This window comes from Labeo rohita, chromosome 6, assembly GCF_022985175.1.
Source record: "Labeo rohita strain BAU-BD-2019 chromosome 6, IGBB_LRoh.1.0, whole genome shotgun sequence".
In the NCBI taxonomy this organism is placed as follows: Eukaryota; Metazoa; Chordata; class Actinopteri; order Cypriniformes; family Cyprinidae; genus Labeo; species Labeo rohita.
In genome coordinates this window covers 23,387,991-23,406,888 of record NC_066874.1, presented here as the reverse complement: position 1 = coordinate 23,406,888, position 18,898 = coordinate 23,387,991, and the positions used below count along the sequence as shown (strand labels likewise).

Sequence of the window (18,898 nt, the reverse complement as noted above, 5' to 3'; positions counted from 1 at the left end):
ACAATGAGTAGTATAGGGTAGAGTGGAGAAAAGTTAAACATGTTTAGAAAAATCATCATAGTTTTAGTGACAATGACATGAGTATGAAAGTATGAAAAAATGTCCAGTGTTTTCATGTTAAATTATAAGATTTTAAAGAGATTTAGATTTTAAACAAAAAATTTATTTGTACCAAGGGGATATTTTACCCCACCTATGGGGAAAAACACCCCCATGGGTGAGGTAAAATGCCCCCCCAGCTTTAAACATTTACAGCAAAATCAGAGTACAGGCAGTTTTAGCTTAAAATTAAAAATAATATAATCAATTATTACGAGTTACAAAATTATAATAGCCTATGTGAAACATTTTGTTAGCTGATGCTAACTGGCTAGCTAACCAGCTACCTTATGCTAACTTGAGGTAATTTTTAAATATAAAATCCAAATTTTTTTATTCAACCAACTAGTTAACATACATTTAATGGAAAAACAAAGGATTTAATGTTCAAAACAGAGTAACTACAGTAATTGCCCATTGCCTCCTAGGGGCGTTTTACCCCACTGACTATGTTTGAGAAAAAAATTATGTCATTCTGGAAACGTAATTATATATATTTTTAAATAACGCATACGCCCTATCTGCAGGCCCTACTGTTTTCGTATCATATATAACTGTGATGTTCTACAAAACAACAAGCTTTAAAACACTTTTTTTCTTACTGCTGAAAATTAGATCTTTTACTGTGAAATCCGTTTTCTCTCCGGTACATCACCAGTGTAAGCTTCATGGTGAACACCTCTATATCACTCTTGTCAACACAGTCCATAGTTACAATAAAAAATGTATCTTGATTTGATCTTGTGGTTATTTTGGGAAAAACAGTAGGGGGGCATTTTACCCCATTCTACCCTACAACACATGCAGTGTTTTTTGTTTTTGTTTGTTTGTTTCTTGAAGTCAAGTGATAGCAGTTTTGTGACTGGAACTTTGTTATTTAGTTTGAATGAGTCTGAATCATGAATGAATCATTAAAGGGTTAGTTCACCCAGATGAAAAGTCTGTCATTAATTACTCACCCTCATGTTGTTTCAAACCTGTAAGACCTTCGTTCATCTTTGGAACACAAATTAAGATATTTTTAATGAAATCTGAGAGCTTTCTGACCCTGCATAGATCTCAAAGCAACTGAAACATTCATACGGCCCAGAACGTTGTTAAAATAGTCCATGTGACATCATTGGTTCAACCATAATGTTATAAAGCTACGAGAATAATTTTTGTGTGCAAAGAAAAAATAAATAATGATTTTATTCAACAATTTCTTCTCTTTGCGTCAGTCTCTGCACCAACATTTTAGGGTGAACCCTTTATGGCCAGGTTTGGGAACTGGATAAACGGATTCAACTGTTAAAAAGATTTGACTCAAAGAGTGTCCTAGATTTTGGTCTGGACATCACACAAAGTGTGCCATCACATGGCATCAGAATATATATATATATGACAGTCCCAGTCCTTATTGACTTTTATTATAGTGAAAATAATGGCCAGTAATTCACCTTTTTTGTCCTGTGGGGGAATCATATAGGTTTTGACAAACATTTGCATCACTAACTTGACTCACTGTTTTAAAGTTAAATATGTACTATACTACACATGTAATTTTGTTTTGGTTAAAATTAACAAAAAAGTTTTTTGATCAAATACATGAGACAACAGTGTTCAAAACTGTCTCCTTTCCTTACATTGATTAGCAATGGTAAGCTTATAAAAAATATTTATAATTTGAAGTGTCAGGTATGATTTTGCGAGAAATTGACGTCATTCATCAGTTTAAAGCCTCTAGTCTTCGCGTGGTTCACATCTGTAAACAGAAAGAAGAAAATGTTATTACTATATGTCTGTAGCTTGTTCTTAAAACAGCGGCTTAGAATTTAAACTTTTCGATGGCTGCTTTTAAAGTTCTAAATTGTCGCCATTGTTAACATTTAGTGCACCTGTTGTCAAAACTTAGAACCCTCAAACTGTGAAGTCGCCAGTCAAAGCCACAGAAGCCTGTGCTAAAATGAGAGTAAATATCAGCATGGCTTTTAAAAGGTGGTGACAACTCCAATAGCTGGAGGAATTAAAGACTGATGCAGATGTTTTTTTTCCAGCTGAACAGGTAAAGATATTTCAGTGGCTCAACAGGTAGCTAGCTATTACTTGTGCACTTGTTTGTTTGATTCAGATAGGTATTGAACTTCCTTTGTTGTTTTTTCTTGTGTTTCTATGGCCATTGAAGCAAATTACACTTATTTTCTACCAGATATGTGCGTGAGAGAGCAGTTCTAGTCCATGATTCGTGTGATCTGATCTGACTTTGCAATTGTTAGAATTAAACGGCAGTAACATGATTTATTTTAAAACATTTATTTGGTCAGAACAAAAGCGGCAGATATGTTACTTGCTTGTTCAGATGACATTTTTGGAATATAGGCTATGCCAAATATTTATATTGTATATTAGACATAAAAAATCATGGGTCAATCATGTTACATAATCAAAGTTATTTCTATCTTAAAATGCGTGAAAACACACAACTACAATTTTCCATTATCATATTTATTGATTGTGTTTCAGTTTTTTCATGACACCCACTTGTAAAATCCATCCCCATTTGATGGCTAGAAAAATATAATGTGAAGAGAATGCTCCCACCTGTATAAAACTATTGTTCTACAATCAGATCTAGTGTTGCACAGATAAAGCGTTTTACAGATTGAAAGGCAATCTCCTATAACAACATGTGCCCTCGTGCCGGTGAGACTGAGCAAAATGCAATATCCAAACCCTCGTTCCCAAACAAGGCCAACGGATCGACTGCAGTCATAATTCAAATGTTTCTGTCAGGGCTGTCACACAAGTTCTTGTGTAATTGGAATGATTCACTTTCGGGAACCACTTCAAAAAGAAGTGAAAATCGATACTGTGGAATATGAAGCATCCTTACTCAGACAACTCGGGGAACACATTGACGCATCGCAACCTCCTCCTCTCCTTCTCTCTTCATCCTTTGCTCTGTCTGGCACAACATATGTTTGTCAAATCCTTAGTTCTGTTTTAATGAGTGTTCGTTTGAATGATTCACTGTTGTTACACTGAGGAATATTACACTGAGACTTAAAGGCTAATGTCATTTAGCAACGGCATAGTATGCTCTAATGAATTTACTGTAATTTTGCATAAGGATATTTCATCATAATGTGTCTTTCCCGAACTCTGCACATACAAATCTATAGTCCAATATGGCATAAAAGGTTCAGAGAGCACATTAACCTGAATTAGATTCTGTACTGCGCATTATATATTGAACAGTCCCTCATCAATTATGTAAACCATACATAAAATCTTTGCCTCTCTTCAATCAAATATGAAAAACAGTTGTTTGCCTAATTTAGAAGAGATCATTTTAGGGCGAAGTAGCATCGTCTGAAGGCTCCCAGTTAAGCCTTTTCCCCAGATTGGTTCATCATCTGGATCCGACAGGGCTGATTCAGTCAGTGATAAACGTGATAGGTGGGAATTTGTCCCATTACACTGACAACACTTGATAAATGCCTTGTAAACAACAAGTCACAGCTGTTAATGTATCATAATAATCCTAGATTAGGAAGAGCTGGCCAGGCCAATCAATGCAATTAAGCTCTGACAGAGCCAGCTCATCCACATGGTGCTTGCGATCGCATGCAAATAATCGCAATGGCGCGTCATCTTAATTCGCAGCAACAGGTTAACGGCATAAAATAGCATTTTAAGAGGTTCAGCGTCAAATTCAGCTCGGCGCTGAGTCGTTCCGTCGGAGTTTCTGCCAAAACTGTCCTTTAAAACCAAATTACAGGTGACATTTCAGGGTGTCTGACCATCGGGTCGCTGAGGTAACTCTTAGCTTCATTGCCACTCTGCATAGTCATGCCCCATTGAAAACCATCCAGAGTGTCTCCTTCAATTCACATCCAAATCTTATTTTTAGCTCTCAGGACATTTAACTGATGTTTTCTGGAGGAATATCTCAACTCCCCTGCAGTCTGGCCCTGCCATTATCAGAGTGATGGTCAATTGAGATGATCAATTTGCATAATGAGGCGTTAAATTGGAGCCAGTTTAGCCACCTTCCCCCGTATCCAGCAGCTTTTACCCTGCGGATGGGGCATGGAGGCAGACGACGGTCTGGTTATCCAGCACTGGCGTCAGTCTGCTAGTCTCCTCCTTGAACGCTATTGCAACTGAAGACCAAATGACCACTTTAACATATTAATGTAATGGATGAAACTGGCAGCAAATTGATTCCCTCGTGTCAGTAGAATAAATCCTTCACTCCCGCTTTAAATGCAAGACACAGTTAATACATTCAACAACCTAGATGCTTATCGGTATCATACTTGGATAGTGTCGGGTAATTGCTTTGAAGAAGATCACGGAATAAAAACACTTTTTAAACTTTTGATAAATATCTTCATATATCTAATTAATATTCCCTGAGAGCTTCTCAGCGATAACATCATCAATTTTGTAGACTGTTAAACAGTGAAAACGTTACGTTAGCCTTACTAAGCTGGATAAAGCCCTGCCGGTGCAGTTGAGCGTGTTGACCCCTTAAGACGCCACGGCAGAGGATTTATAACAGCACATCAGTGACACTGTGATTGATGCTGGAAGATTTTGAGGGACAGCTGGCTCACGATAGAGCCATCAGTGTTCTGTTCCTTGTCATCTCATACAGCTGTTGTTAAGATATCTTCTGCCCTCAACACATATAGTACACTGTAGCTCCTGGACGTGGAGGACGTATGACACATACACAATGCCTTCTGCGTGGTTAACGGCATCAGTGCCACCACTTTATGTATGCAGTGACACTGCATTAAAGAATTAGTTCACTTCCAGAATGAAAATTTCTTGATAATTTACTCACCCCAAGTCATCAAGATGTTCATGTCTTTCTGCAATCGCAAAGAAATTAAGGTTTTTGAGAAAAACATTCCAGGATTTTTCTCCATAAAGTGGACTTTGTTGGGGATCAATGGAGCTGAAGATCTAAATTGCAGTTTCAATGTAGCCTTAAATGGCTCTACATAATCCTAGCTGAGGAATAAGATTGTTCATTTTCTTAAAAACTTTTATACTTTAACCACAAATGCTCATCTTGCACTAGCTCTGCGATGCACATGCATGACTTCATGCATTGGAAAGTCACGCGTGGCTAGTTCTTTGTGTGTGTACTTTGGTTAAAAAATAAAGAAAGGGTGAAAAACTCAAAATCATTCAACATCGTTGTTTTACCTTTTTTTGTAAAGAGTGTTTGACTTTCTTCACGTTCGCTTTGTAAACATTGGGTTGGTACTTCTGGCTACGTCACGCATGTGTGATTATGTAATGCGTGAAGTCGAGCGAGTGCAAGACAAGCATTTGTGGTTAAAAAGTGTACAAATTTGTGTTTTTATTAGAAACTGACCGATCACAAGATAAGACCCTTATTCCTTGGCTGGGATTGTGTAGAGCCTTTTGAAGCTGCATTGAAACTACAGTTTTAGCCCTTCAACCCATTTATCCCCACCAGAGGTCGCATTAACAGAAAATTGTCTGTCATTGACAGAATTTGTTTTATCAGTGACAGAAAAATCTGTAGGCTGTCCATTACTTTGACAGATTATACTGAGTGTAATCTATTGTAAATTGTAACTGTAATTCCCACCCCTGTCCAGTTGGTGGCGAGTGCGCTCCAGTCTGGCAGCAGGGCACGGGATCCAAAACAAAAACGAAACTGTCACGAATGTTATGCGTTTGATTATGCGAAGGCGAGTAACGAGCAGCTACAATGATCTATCACGCCACATTAAAGAGCGTCAAAACGGTATTTATTGCTTGAACTTCCTAATGAAATGGACAGAATTTGAAATCTGAGACTTTGTTTCATATCAAAAGTAACACAAAGCCTAGCCTATTGCTATTTATTGGAAGGAAGGCACACTTTGTGCACTGTTCATTCATCAGCTGAAAACAGCATAGACCAAAAGATCGATTGTGATTTAAGAATCGATATTAGTTCATCAAAATGAGAATCTATTAAAATAGAATTTTTACGACGCTGTCCGTGAAAATGATGGACAATGTTAAAGTCTAGCGCAACCTCTGATCCCCACTTAAGTCCACTATATGGAGAAAAATCCTGGAATGTTTTCCTCAAAAACCTTAATTTCTTTGTGGCTGAAGAAAGAGAGACATGAACATCTTGGATGACATGGGGGTGAGTAAATTATCAGGACATTTTCATTCTGGAAGTGAACTAATTCTTTAAATGCAATAAAAAATGGAAATAACTAAGCTGCACCACAAAAGCATTGATTTTTCGTTACACTTTATAATCACTCTGTTTCATTTCAAAGGCTATACCCTCTAGAGGTCACATCTGTCAACCTCATTCATAACCAAGGATGTCTCATTTTAGAAAAGGAACCATTAAAATCAATAACCATTACATTCTAAACTAAGAAAGAATTTAAAGTAATTTACATCTCACAAGGAATAACAGTCAGTTTCTTAAATGAGGCAACTGCAATGGCGTATGCAGCTGACAAATGCAACCTCCATATGGTGCATCTTTTGAAATGAGACACAGCTAACAAGGTCACATTTGTTAACGTTAGTTAGTCCATTAGCTAAAACGAAGTTTCAGTTACAAATATGTTCTATCTATCTATCTATCTATCTATCTATCTATCTATCTATCTATCTTCTGTGGACGTCTTAGGATTGTGAAATCTTCATCCTTTCAGTCTGAATGTTTCAATTAATATGATGAACTTGTGGAGATTCTTCTTGACAGGTAAGCTAAACCTCATTAAAAGTACCCTACTTTTACCTGTTGAGAAATGCCTTCAAATTTATAGACCCATAAGAAGTGTTTTTGTGACATGCAAAAGAGATGTTTGCAAATGTCGAAAACATGCTTAATTAGATGAAACTAGCAGCGCAGAATCTACCCTATCCTACTTTAACTAATTAATTTTAAGAAATGAAACCTTATTTTGATGTATTACCACTATTTGAGTAACAACACATAAAAATAACATTTCATTTTGACTGGACATTCTGACCATGAGAAAGAGGATGAGTGAGAGAGAGGCAAGGTTGTAGCAATACCCAATTTGTAACTCCACTCGGATGTTGAGTCAATAGGCGCTTTTCAATCAGAAGGCTGCATATTTCGGCTGCCATGTCATCAAGACCAGTTGAAGGACGTTTTTGTAGCTTCATGTCCTTCACTCAATCATTTTTGAAGAATGAATCAGGTATATCCTTTACGTCCTACAATCACCCACAATGCACATTGCATTAATAAATAATAAAAAAAACCTAAAAAGGAATCAGCATTGAGTTCATTCAATTCAATTCCATGTCAACGTAACAAAAATATATATATACTGGATGAAGTCATCCAGATCCGGTTGTCTTGTTCTAAATCACATAATGCTAAACTGTGCATGATATAAACCACTGGGAGAGCTCAGACAGTTATTACATGTATTGCATTAACAGAAAATCAATTAATATAAAGATGTTTAATATAAAGTATTCTTCAAATTATGTGCAGTGACCGTGGGGACAAAAGCAATGCACTTTTACTAGACCGTCTCATTGTAGCATTTAATGCTGAGCAGAACTCTAGCCTTGAAGCCTCAGAAGGACTGGACTTGGAAGGTTGCAGCCTTCTGTTTGAGAAGCACCCAGTGACTCATTGAGCTGAGAACCGTCTCTGTTAATAACCCAAGAACCGTTGAGTAAGCTGAAAGCTGGCTTTCTTAACTTTTTATGAAAGCAAGCAAAAATCCTTTCAGCCTAGAGATGAATGAACTTATACACTGATTGGGGCACACATTGGGACTTAAGTTGTCATAATAAAAATCTATATGAATAAATCATATTCATACAACGATAGTGATGCACAAAATTTTTGTTTACACATATGTAAGGACTTTTGAAGTTCACTGAAATGAAATAAATCAGACTCACGGAAAGCCCTTATGTGGATATGTCTGGACATGTTTCATGCAGATTACCAGGTGGGAACACGAGCTCCATCATAATCCAGACTCGACACCTGTTATTGAACGATACAATTGAACAATGAAAATTGTTGAATTGAACATCACCAGTGTTCAGAATCATTCAAATGTTCCATAGTAAATGTATAATTCTGGACTAATTAGTAATTTACCAACACAGTAATGGTAATCCTGTGAATCCTATGAATAATATATGACAGAATTTTCAGATAAGGCATAATAACTATTCAACACTTGACGTCCAAGGATGCACCCAACACGAACCATAGGTACCTCCGTCCTTGTCAGTGCATAAGACATTTTGTCCTGATGTGCAATGTAGAGGAGTCTTTAAGAATCAGCTGTGTTTAACATGGACGTCTGAAACATAAGTTACCTTGATCAAAGCAACCAGATGAGCAGGGGGAAAAGCAATCTTCAAATGGCAGGTGATTATGTAAAGGTCATTTTTTCCTGTGATTTGCTGCTCTAGGTAAAGAGGAATGACACATACATTGTTACATGGAAGTAAAGAACATATGGTGACCTATCTAGAATCCTGTGTTTGTTCCTCTTGTTCACCTTTTGAAAACCACGGGTGACATAAAAGCTGCCATAGATGTTTGTACAATCCAGGAGTATCATCAGCAGAAAAGAAAAATCAATTATTCATCATCTGGACATAAAAGTGAAAGAGGGAAGGTGATTCAAAATATAATCATGATGCTGATAAATGAATTTAGTTGATATTACAGCAATATCTAAATAACCTTATCTTGGTCTGTTACTTTAAAAAAACCCATATAGATATAGCAAGCATATAAAAAGGCTGCTGTCTGATATCTAAAATATGCATTATGTATTAATATTATGCATTTATCCTCAGTAACATCTTCTACAGTAAAGTTCTTATTAGGAACCCTTTTAAAAATTCATAGACATTCTTTTCATAAGAAGCAATTCTTGTCATTAGCAGAATGGGTGTTTTATTCAAAGGCAAGTTCACAGAGCAGAAAGCACATGCTTTTTGTGTCATTTAAAAATCAATGAACACTGTGTTGCTGCAAGCGTGTTGGAAGTTGCAGGTTTGTGTCTTGCTTTGAGGTTTTCTTCTGCATGACAAAACTCCCCCGCTGGAAAAATTAATTCCTCTTTCTAAGCCAGAAAGAGTCTTCAGACCTTCAGTCACACAGTCTGCGGTGCAACGTGTAATGAGGACGCAAGGTCGTTTTTGATGACGAAGCCTTCAACCCACGTTCCATTAGAGTGACTGCTCGAGGTGATGATGGAAAACATCAAAACCCACAGATACCAATAACATCCTGACTTAATGAACCTCACAGGTACAGGGTTGACTCTCTACAGCCTCCATTTAAATCTCAATGTTTGTAATACAAAAACTACTTTTAAAGTTAAAAAATGAGTTCACACAAAAATATATTATAAAGAAAAACTCCAAACCTGTACGACATTCTTTCTATTCAAAGGAGGCATTTTAAATGCGCAGTTCATGTTTTCCATGCAATTACAATTATGGGGGCTGAAGCTTTTAAGCTTTAAAAAGAATTCAAAGAAACCATAATATAACTCTGTATGACTCATGCTCTACATTTTATGTTTTTTCAAAGTAGGTAGCTTTGTGTGCTGAACAAACCTAAATAATTCAATGATAATATTCCACTGGTCTGGTCTGTTGCCATTGTAAATGAATCACTAAGTCAGTGAGTTGAACTTGAGAATCAGATCAAAGGTCTGAATGAACTGACTCACTGAAAAGATCTGATTCAAAAGAATCAAGATTTGTTCATGAATAGGATATCTAGTTTTTCTATGAATTCTCAAGAACGTGTCAAGCAGAGTTAAAGGGCTAGTTCACTCAAAAATGAAAAATACCCTATGATTTACTCACCCTCAAGCCATCCTAGGTGTATATGACTTTCTTTTTTTAAACAAATACAATTAAAAAATGTCCTGGCTCTTCCAAGCTTTATAATGGCAGTAAATGGTAACATTCAACAGTCCAATAGAAGAAAGCTACTGAAGCTAAGGGGGTTAATAAAGGCATAATAAAGTGAATCGATGTGTTTTGTAAGAAAAATAATATTTATTTATAATATTTAAAATGTTATAAACTGTAATCTTTAGCTTTCGCTAACTGTCCTACACTGTAAAAAGCAATTTGAGTTCAGTCAAGTTATTTCAACTTGAAATGTTAAGTTATACTAAGTGACAACTTAGATATTTGAGTTGATTCAACTTAAAATTTTAAGGCAGCTGGGTTACTTACCCAGCTTTTAAGTTTAACAAACACAAATATCTAAGTTGTCACTTAGTGCAACTTAACATTTCAAGTTGACTAAACTTATTTGAGTTGACTGAACTTAAAATTTTAAGGCAGCAGGGTAACAAATTATTTTAAGCTGACTCAACAAATTGTGTTTTTGGTTTTTTACAGTGTATGTGCATTCACAAAAACGTGGCGTTCCAGCAGATAATGTAGGACATAGATATAGCGTAAGCTCCGGTAAAAAGAAAGAAGAAAGTCATATAGACCTAGGATTGCTTGAGGGTGAGTAAATCACAGAGTAATTTTAATTTTTGGGTAAACTATACCTTAAAAATGAAATGTGTATTAAATGTCTCACACATAAGATTTCATATGGACCACTTTTATTTATTTTTGTATTTATTTAGTATTTTTAAAGCTTGATAGTCACTATAGTCATGATATTATTTAAAAATTCAACTTTTGTGCTTCACAGAAATAATAAAAGCATGTGAGTTTGGAAGAGGGTGAGTAAATGACAGAATATTGGCTTAACAGATGCAGGCCCCAATCCAAAAAGAATTGGTTGCACTAGGGGGCACTATTGATGCACCCAGTATTGCTGATCATCCCCTCTCTACTGGGGGGAACCACCCCTTTTCATCTCCTACTAAGCTTTAATATCTTATTTGATAATGTGTGAGTGTTAATTTGAGAAAGACACACACATACACTCTATCCCCACCAGGTTTGATGATGACATCAATCTTTATGCACTATTTATATTCAGCACTGTCATTCCAGTCATTCTGATGAAAAATGTCACCTAAAAAAATATGATTGTGAGCCCTGGTTTTAAAAAAGAGTTTCAGTGCAATGCGACGTACAGTGAACGTGGATCTTTATTTTTTGAAGTTGTTCAGTGATTTCGGATAGAATGCTAAAGAGCACTAGCCCTCTTTAAGAAAACATCTAAATAAGTTGCTATTTCTTTGTACAATAGAACGAGTTCACTCATCCCAGATTGTGCACCAACCTCTGTATAATAGGCCAGTGACCCACTTCTCACCCTGTTCTAATGGCAAGCCATTTCTCTTTTGTTGTCATGCTCACTTCATAAGAGAAAAAAGACCTCATGAATGCTCTCTGCCCCAAGTGCCTTAGTGCAGAGAGGAGCAGTTGACATGCCGTCACCATGGTAAAGAACTCCCAGCAACAACAAAGCTATCATGGCTACCACAGATATCCCGGTGACTTTGAGAGATACCAAACTTGGAGCAAATACCTACCATTTTTTCAGGACGAGCGGGGGCGTTGGTGCTTGGTGTGTGTGTCTGTTTCTGTGATAACAAGACATAAAAATATAATAAAACAAACAGGAGATGCTCTCACACCAATTTTGAGAGCTCCATCCTTTGATGAGGATGTCACGCTCAAGTTTTCAAACGATCGTGTCAGCTACAAGAGTCTCGGTGCTTCCTGTGGTGTCGCTCAGAAGTGATGTGAACTCATCTAATTTGACAGGAGCTTTTCATTGATGCTGTTGCCTCCCCTTGATGTGAAGGAAGTAATGATTTAGCTTATAGAACAGTTAGTTCTGGTCTTGTCTGATTGGTCAAAATGAGCTTTTTAAGAGCACTGATATTTAAAGGGTTGGTTGACCCAAAAATTAAAATTCTGTCATGAATTACTCAAACCCATGTCATTCCAAACCTGTAAGACCTTCGTTCTTCTTCAGGACACAAATTAAGATATTTTTGAAGAAATTCGAGAGCTTTCCATAGACAGGAATGCAACTACCACGTTCAAGGCACAGAAAGGTAGTAAGGACATCGTTAAAATATATGCATGTGACATCAGTGGTTCAACCTTAATTTTATGTAGCCACAAGAGTGCTTTTAGTGCACAAAGAAAACAAAAATAATGACTTCATTCAACCATTTCTTCTCTTATGTATTAGTCTTCGATGTGCATTCATGAGAGTACCATAATGCTGAAACTTTTAACCCAGATACAGTATGTGAGAGAGTATGGGATAATTTTTGTGCCAATAAGAATGAACGTAACTTTATTAAACTGAAGGTAACTTTCCAAGAAACGATCAAAAATATGCCACTGCAAAAGAAGAAAAACACAATGAAAATGAAAAAATGAACTCAGTCGCACGAATTTAACATGCTCTTCAAATATGCTTCATTCTTTGTTAATGATTTTCAAAGAATCGTTTTCGCGAATCATGGATTCTGAATGCGTTGCCACAACTTTCGCTTACGCTTCGCAAATTTTCGTTTGCTGTTTTGGCACAAACCTCTCGTGGGGGCGGGCTTAACAGCGATCTACTCTGATTGGCTAATGAGCTTTTGATGGACAGTTGCTCTCTGACCTGGAAGCACGGAGGTGACGTCAGTGGCGCACATATTGGAAAGTTGTTGCGGTGTGCAATACGTCGTGCTTTGTTTATATTAAGTATTTATGTTATTAGTATTTCACCTATGGTCGTCTCTTAGTTTCTAAAGATGAGCTCCCAGGAAAGACACGGAGCAGCATCATCTTCCACCTCAGCTTGTCCCTCAGGGCAGCTTGAAGTAGGTTCGTGTTGCTAAAGTAACGTTAATCAATAACATCGATAAAAGTTTTATTCATGTACAGTGTGCAACAGTTCTGATAGTTTCTATAAACAAAGCACGACGTATTGCGCCACTGACGTCACCGTCCGTGCTTCCAGTTCAGAGAGCAACTGTCCATCAAAAGCTCATTAGCCAATCAGAGTAGATCGCTGTTAAGCCCGCCCCCATGAGAGGTTTGTGCCAAAACAGCAAACGAAAATTTGCGAAGCGTAAGCGAAAGTTGTGGCAACGCATTCAGAATCCATGATTCGCGAAAACGATTCTTTGAAAATCATTAACAAAGAATGGAGCATATTTGAAGAGCATGTTAAATTCGTGCGACTGAGTTCATTTTTTCATTTTCATTGTGTTTTTCTTCTTTTGCAGTGGCATATTTTTGATCGTTTATTGGAAAGTTACGTTCAGTTTTATAAAGTTACGTTCATTCTTATTGGCACAAAAATAATCCCATAAGAGAGTAGCATGTCCAAAAGAATAGTATTTATGAAACAGTAGGCAAAAATTGGCCCTGATGACCAGCTATATTCTGAAGTGCCATGAGAGACTTTCCTATCCCATGAGGCCATGGGAGAGGATTTGTAAATGGCAGTGAAGCGACGCAACTGACGTTGGTAGGTTACATGACAATGAGAACATGACGAATATAGTACGACCCGATTATATTTACACTTAAGGTCAAAAGTTTGCACCCCCCTTTCAGAATCATTAAAAATGTTAATAATTTTACCAAAATAAGAGGGATCATACAAAATGCATGTTATTATTTATTTAGTACTGACCTGAATAAGATATTTCACATAAAAGATGTTTATATTGTCCACAAGAAAAAATAATAGCTGAATTAAACAAAAAAAACTGGTTCAAAAGTTTACATTTTGTTCAGTGGAAATTGTTTATGAGTCCTGCATTTGTCCTGAACAGGTATACTGCCTACTGTTCTTCAGAAAAATCCTTCAGGTCGCACAAATTCTTTGGTTTTCCAGCATTTTTGTGGATTTGAACCCTTTCCAACAATGACTGTATGATGCTGAGATCCATCTTTTCACACTGAGGCACCTGAGAGACTCATATGCAACTGTTACAGAAGGTTCAGAAGAAAACACAATGCATTAAGAGCTAAGGGGTGAAAACTTTTTGAATTTGAAGATCAGGGTAAATTTAACTTATTTTGTCTTCTGGAAAACATGTAAGTATCTTCTGTAGCCTCTGAAGGGCAGTACTAAATTAACAAATATGATATTAAGGCAAAATAAGAAAAAAAAAAATATACATCTCCATTCTGTTCAAAAGTTTTCACCCCCGGCTTCTAACGCATGTTTTTTCCTTAGGGAGCATCAATGAGGATTTGAACCTTCTGTAATAGTTGCATATGAGTCCCTCAGTTGTCCTCAGTGTGAAAAGTTGGATCTCAAAATCATACAGTCATTGTTGGAAAGGCTTCAAATACACAAAAATGCTGGAAAACCAAAGAATTTGTGGGACCTAAAGGATTTTTCTGAAGGACAGCAGGGAGTTTAACTGGACAAACAAGCAATTTATGAACAACAATCACTAAACAAAAAACACAGCTTTGGATCATTCAGGTAACAACACAATATTATGCTTTTAAAGTAAACTTTTGAACATGGTCATTTTTATAAATTCAACTATTATTTTCCCTTGTGGACTATATGTAAACATCTTTATGTGAAATTTCTTATTCAGGTCATTACTAAATAAACAATAACATACAGTTTGTATGATCAACTTTTTTTAATAATTCTGAAAGGGATATGCAAACTTTTGACCTCAACTGTATACTACACACATTCATACTCTACAGAACAACCTTTTTTAACAGTTGCAAAGTAATCAGTCAATCAAAAGAAGTACCTGCTCAGAGGTACTTTTGCAATTTTAGATATATCCATTGTGTTTAGGAGTGAGTCATTGAATTATTCACTCAAGCAACTAATTCAGAGTTTGATTCTGCTTTGGCTTTGTTTGGAAACTATTTTCATTAACAGGGCAAGAACAGACAGACAGGTACATACTGTGTCTAAAATGTAAGTCACTCAATATTAATTGAATATTTATTGCAGTACAAAAGCCGTAACAATACATCTTTTTTTCTGAAATATCAGCACTGATATGTCTGATATTTAGTACAACAGCATTCCTGTCTATGTGATATTGCTTTATTTATTTTTTGCTCTTGATTATTCAATTTCAGCAGCCCTCTGACATTGAGTGATGCTGAACTGTTTGTGCTGAAAATGGATGTCATAGCTTTTTTGCTGATTCTGCAAAAAGCAGCAAATAAATTAAGTGAGGTGCTATGAAAGTGAGTTCTAAGTATTTGCGAGCTCATTTTTCCTTAAGCACTTTGAAATGGGTAGAGTCCAGGCCACAGTCCAAGGGGTATTCCTTCACAAGAATATTAATTCAAGTTATTTGTGCTCCAGTTCAATCTGCAGATTTGACTGCTTGCACTTCAAGCAATCCATGTGGAAATAATCTGAGATTATCCGTCCCCTCTGATGCTCCACATTTTCAAAACGGATTTCCCAAAACAAGTGCAACCCCATTCCTACAGTGAAATGACTAGGTCATCTTTTTGTCTGGATAGCATCTGTTTTTGTCAGCAGGCTCTCTTATGATTAAGGACAGCAGACTCTCGTTCGGAAAAACAAGACCGCTTGTTTTGACCGCTAAAAACATAGACTGCTATGCTGGAAATATTGCAGCGAGCTGAATAAATGCGTGCATGTTTGTTTTTGCTCTTGCCCTTCATATTTCACAGGAAAACAATAACAACCCCCACCTATGGTTTTACAAGATTCCAGACTATGAAGAACAAGCACGGTTTTGAGTGATCTCGGCCAATCATTGTCCCTGATGTCCTTCTAAGCTCAGATGGAAACATGTTTTACAGATGTACTGAAACCCCCTCAGGCTTTCTCTGTACTTTCAGCTGTGGAGTCCTTAAGGCACTCAGTTTCACTATCCTACAAGCACACCTCTCCAAGTACCAATTGAGTGTTGATATCAATCCTTGATGAAGTGCTAGAGGATTGGCAACGGCCTTAGGGGGAAGAGGATGCAGGGATCACAAAAAACAAACATTAGTGAGAGGATTTAAGGGTGAGACTGTGAGACCGTGGGTGGGAGTCGAATCAGATGGTGGAGAATTTCACAAAACCGTGATGCGCTGAGGTGCTGAACCACAAATCAACTAATAGATAGACAGACAGACAGACAGACAGGAAATTAAGGAAACTGGTGTGTGGAAACAAGCTTTTCTTTTTCAATTTACATCCAATTGATTTCAAGTAATTGCCTAATGCATGGTTGCCATCATTCCTTCTTGAACACTGCCGTTTTTTTTTTTTTTTTTTAACAGGTTCTTTTAGATTCATCACAATAAACTGAATGTCATTTTTGCATTGAGCTTTATTAACAATCCAACATTGTTGCAGGAAAATCTAACTACAGGCATACTACTTCAGATAAGATTAGAATACATGAAAACCTTTCATTTAAGTCTCTGGATACTGTGAAAACACTTTTCTGGAATAGAAACATTTGCCTAAGGTAGACAGTGCGACTACACTTGCACATCTATATTAAAACACAGCCAAAGGCCTGTTAAAATTCCAACTCTTCACGCTCTCTCACACTTCTGACAGATAAATCTGAAATCGTATTCTCTTTTTTAAGGCTACAAGGCTTACTGTGTGGAAGACCAGAAGCATCATATATTGTTTTTCTGATCAAAAATACTGTGAATAGTATTATTGCCAAATATATATGCATTTTATATTTCAAATACATAATAAAATATCTAACAATATGTATTATACTCAGGGGTGCACATAAGTTTTTTTGGTCTGGAGAGCACCTGGAGATTTGGTTTGGTGCTCGCACTACATATAGTGTGACTGATTAAATGTAACTACAAAAAATACAATAAATAATAATAGTACTATTACACTTTATTTAGTTCGTTTTTCTAATAAAATAATACACAAAATAATAAATAATGTGTGATAATACTATTATATTCAAAATAAAAAATGCTTATTAATTAAAAATATAATTATATTATATAATAATATTTACATTTTCGTTTCTTTTCATTTTTATTTTTGTATGAATTTTTGAACATTTCCAAACCTAAAATGAGCAAGCTGTTATTTTGGTTGCTGGCAAGTAAGTATATGCGATGGAAATCGAATGAAACTCTTATACAGTATTAAGTTAGTCGATCTAAAGCAGTGACTGTGCATAAACAGCTGTCAACCAGGTTTAACCAACTTACTTATACCTAGCACATTTTGTTATTTTGACTGCGTATGCGCACTTGCGCACCACTTATGTGTACCCCTCATTATATATAACTTAATTTTCTATATATAATCAGGGGTGCACATTCGTTTTTCAGTCTGGTTCTCATGAGAGCTTTGGTTTGATGCTCACACTGCACATAGCATGACTCATTAAATAACTATAAAACTAAAACAATTAATAATAGTGATAACAGTATTGTTGCAATTTATTTATTAGGTATTTTAAATAAAATAATAAACAAAATAAAAAGTAGAATGTGATAACACTTTATTATTTTTTTAAATAAAAAAGTGAGTATTAAATAAAAATACAATTTTTGTTGTATTTTTTTGCAAGCTTTTATTTTGGTGGGTTGCCGGCAAGTAGTCTAAATGCGCTGATGGTTTTAGCGCTGCCGATTTTCGTCATTTTGAAAGGGAATCTTATACAGTATTACAGTTAGTCGATCTAAAAAACTGATTGAGAGCTGTCAGCCTGTCAGTCGGTTTGCAGATGAGTGGTCTCAACTTATTTACACTGCACAATTTTTATTTTGGTCAAGTACGCGCACCTGCATATATTATAACATTGTTGAGTTCAAAAGTTCATATCCCCCTTTCAGAATAAAACTGCTTGCTGTTCTCCAGAAAAATCCTTTAAGTCCCACAAATTCATTGGTTTTCCAGCATTTTTGTGTATTTGAACCCTTCCCAACAATATTTTGAGATCCATCTTTTCTCATTATGGACAACTGAGGGACTCATATGCCACTACTACAGAAGGTTCAAATGCTCACTGATGCTCCAGAAGGAAAAACCATGCAGTAAGAGCTGGGTGGGGGTGAAAACTTTTTTAATTTAAAGATCAGGGTAAATTGAACTTATTTTGTCTTTGGAAACATGTAACTTCTGCAGCCTCTGAAGGGCAGTAATAAATGAAACAATATGATATTTAGGCAAAACAAGAAAAATGTACACATCTTCATTCTGTTCAAAAGTCCCTGTGGAGCATCAATGAGTGTTTGAACCTTCTGTAATAGTTGCATATTAGTCCCTCAGTTGTCCTCAGTGCGAAAAGATGGATCTCAAAATCAATAAAATAAAAAAATCAATAAATAAAAATAAAATAAATACATCTATGGATCTTTCAGGTAACAACAGAGTATTGATCAAGGGGGTGTAAACTTTTGAACGGGATCATTTTTATAATTTTTTTATTTTATAAACTCTTATTTTCTCTTGTAGACTATATGTAAATATCTTATTCAGGTCAGTACTAAATAAACAATAACATGCATTTTGTATGATCCCTTTTATTTTGGTAAAATAATTAACATTTTGCAGATTCTGAAAGGAGAATGTAAACTTTTGATCTCAGTTGTATTTTACACTTCATACTTCATTTATGTGATGGCAAAGCTGAACACTATGAATGTGCTTGATATATGTGTGGAAATGCTGATAGGTTTATTGTAAGGATACTTATATTATACTTATGTTATATCAGGACAATAATATATTAAAATTTATTTATTTGTTTTTATAAATAATATATTGTTATTAATAGCAATGCATTATTTTTAGTACATTTTAGTTCATTTGACAGCCAGTGAATATTTTCAATTGTTGGCAGTT

At 35.9% G+C, this 18,898-nt stretch overlaps 1 long non-coding RNA gene across 1 annotated transcript; it reads right to left on the bottom strand.

Moving 5' to 3' along the window:
* Positions 1-260: 260 nt before the first annotated feature.
* Positions 261-8,544, bottom strand: LOC127167155 (uncharacterized). The gene is made up of 3 exons (XR_007827957.1): positions 8,461-8,544; positions 8,032-8,119; positions 261-1,843 (listed from the first exon to the last, which is right to left on the bottom strand). It is a non-coding gene; the product is annotated as an uncharacterized LOC127167155 (long non-coding RNA).
* Between the last annotated feature and the right edge of the window lie 10,354 nt (positions 8,545-18,898).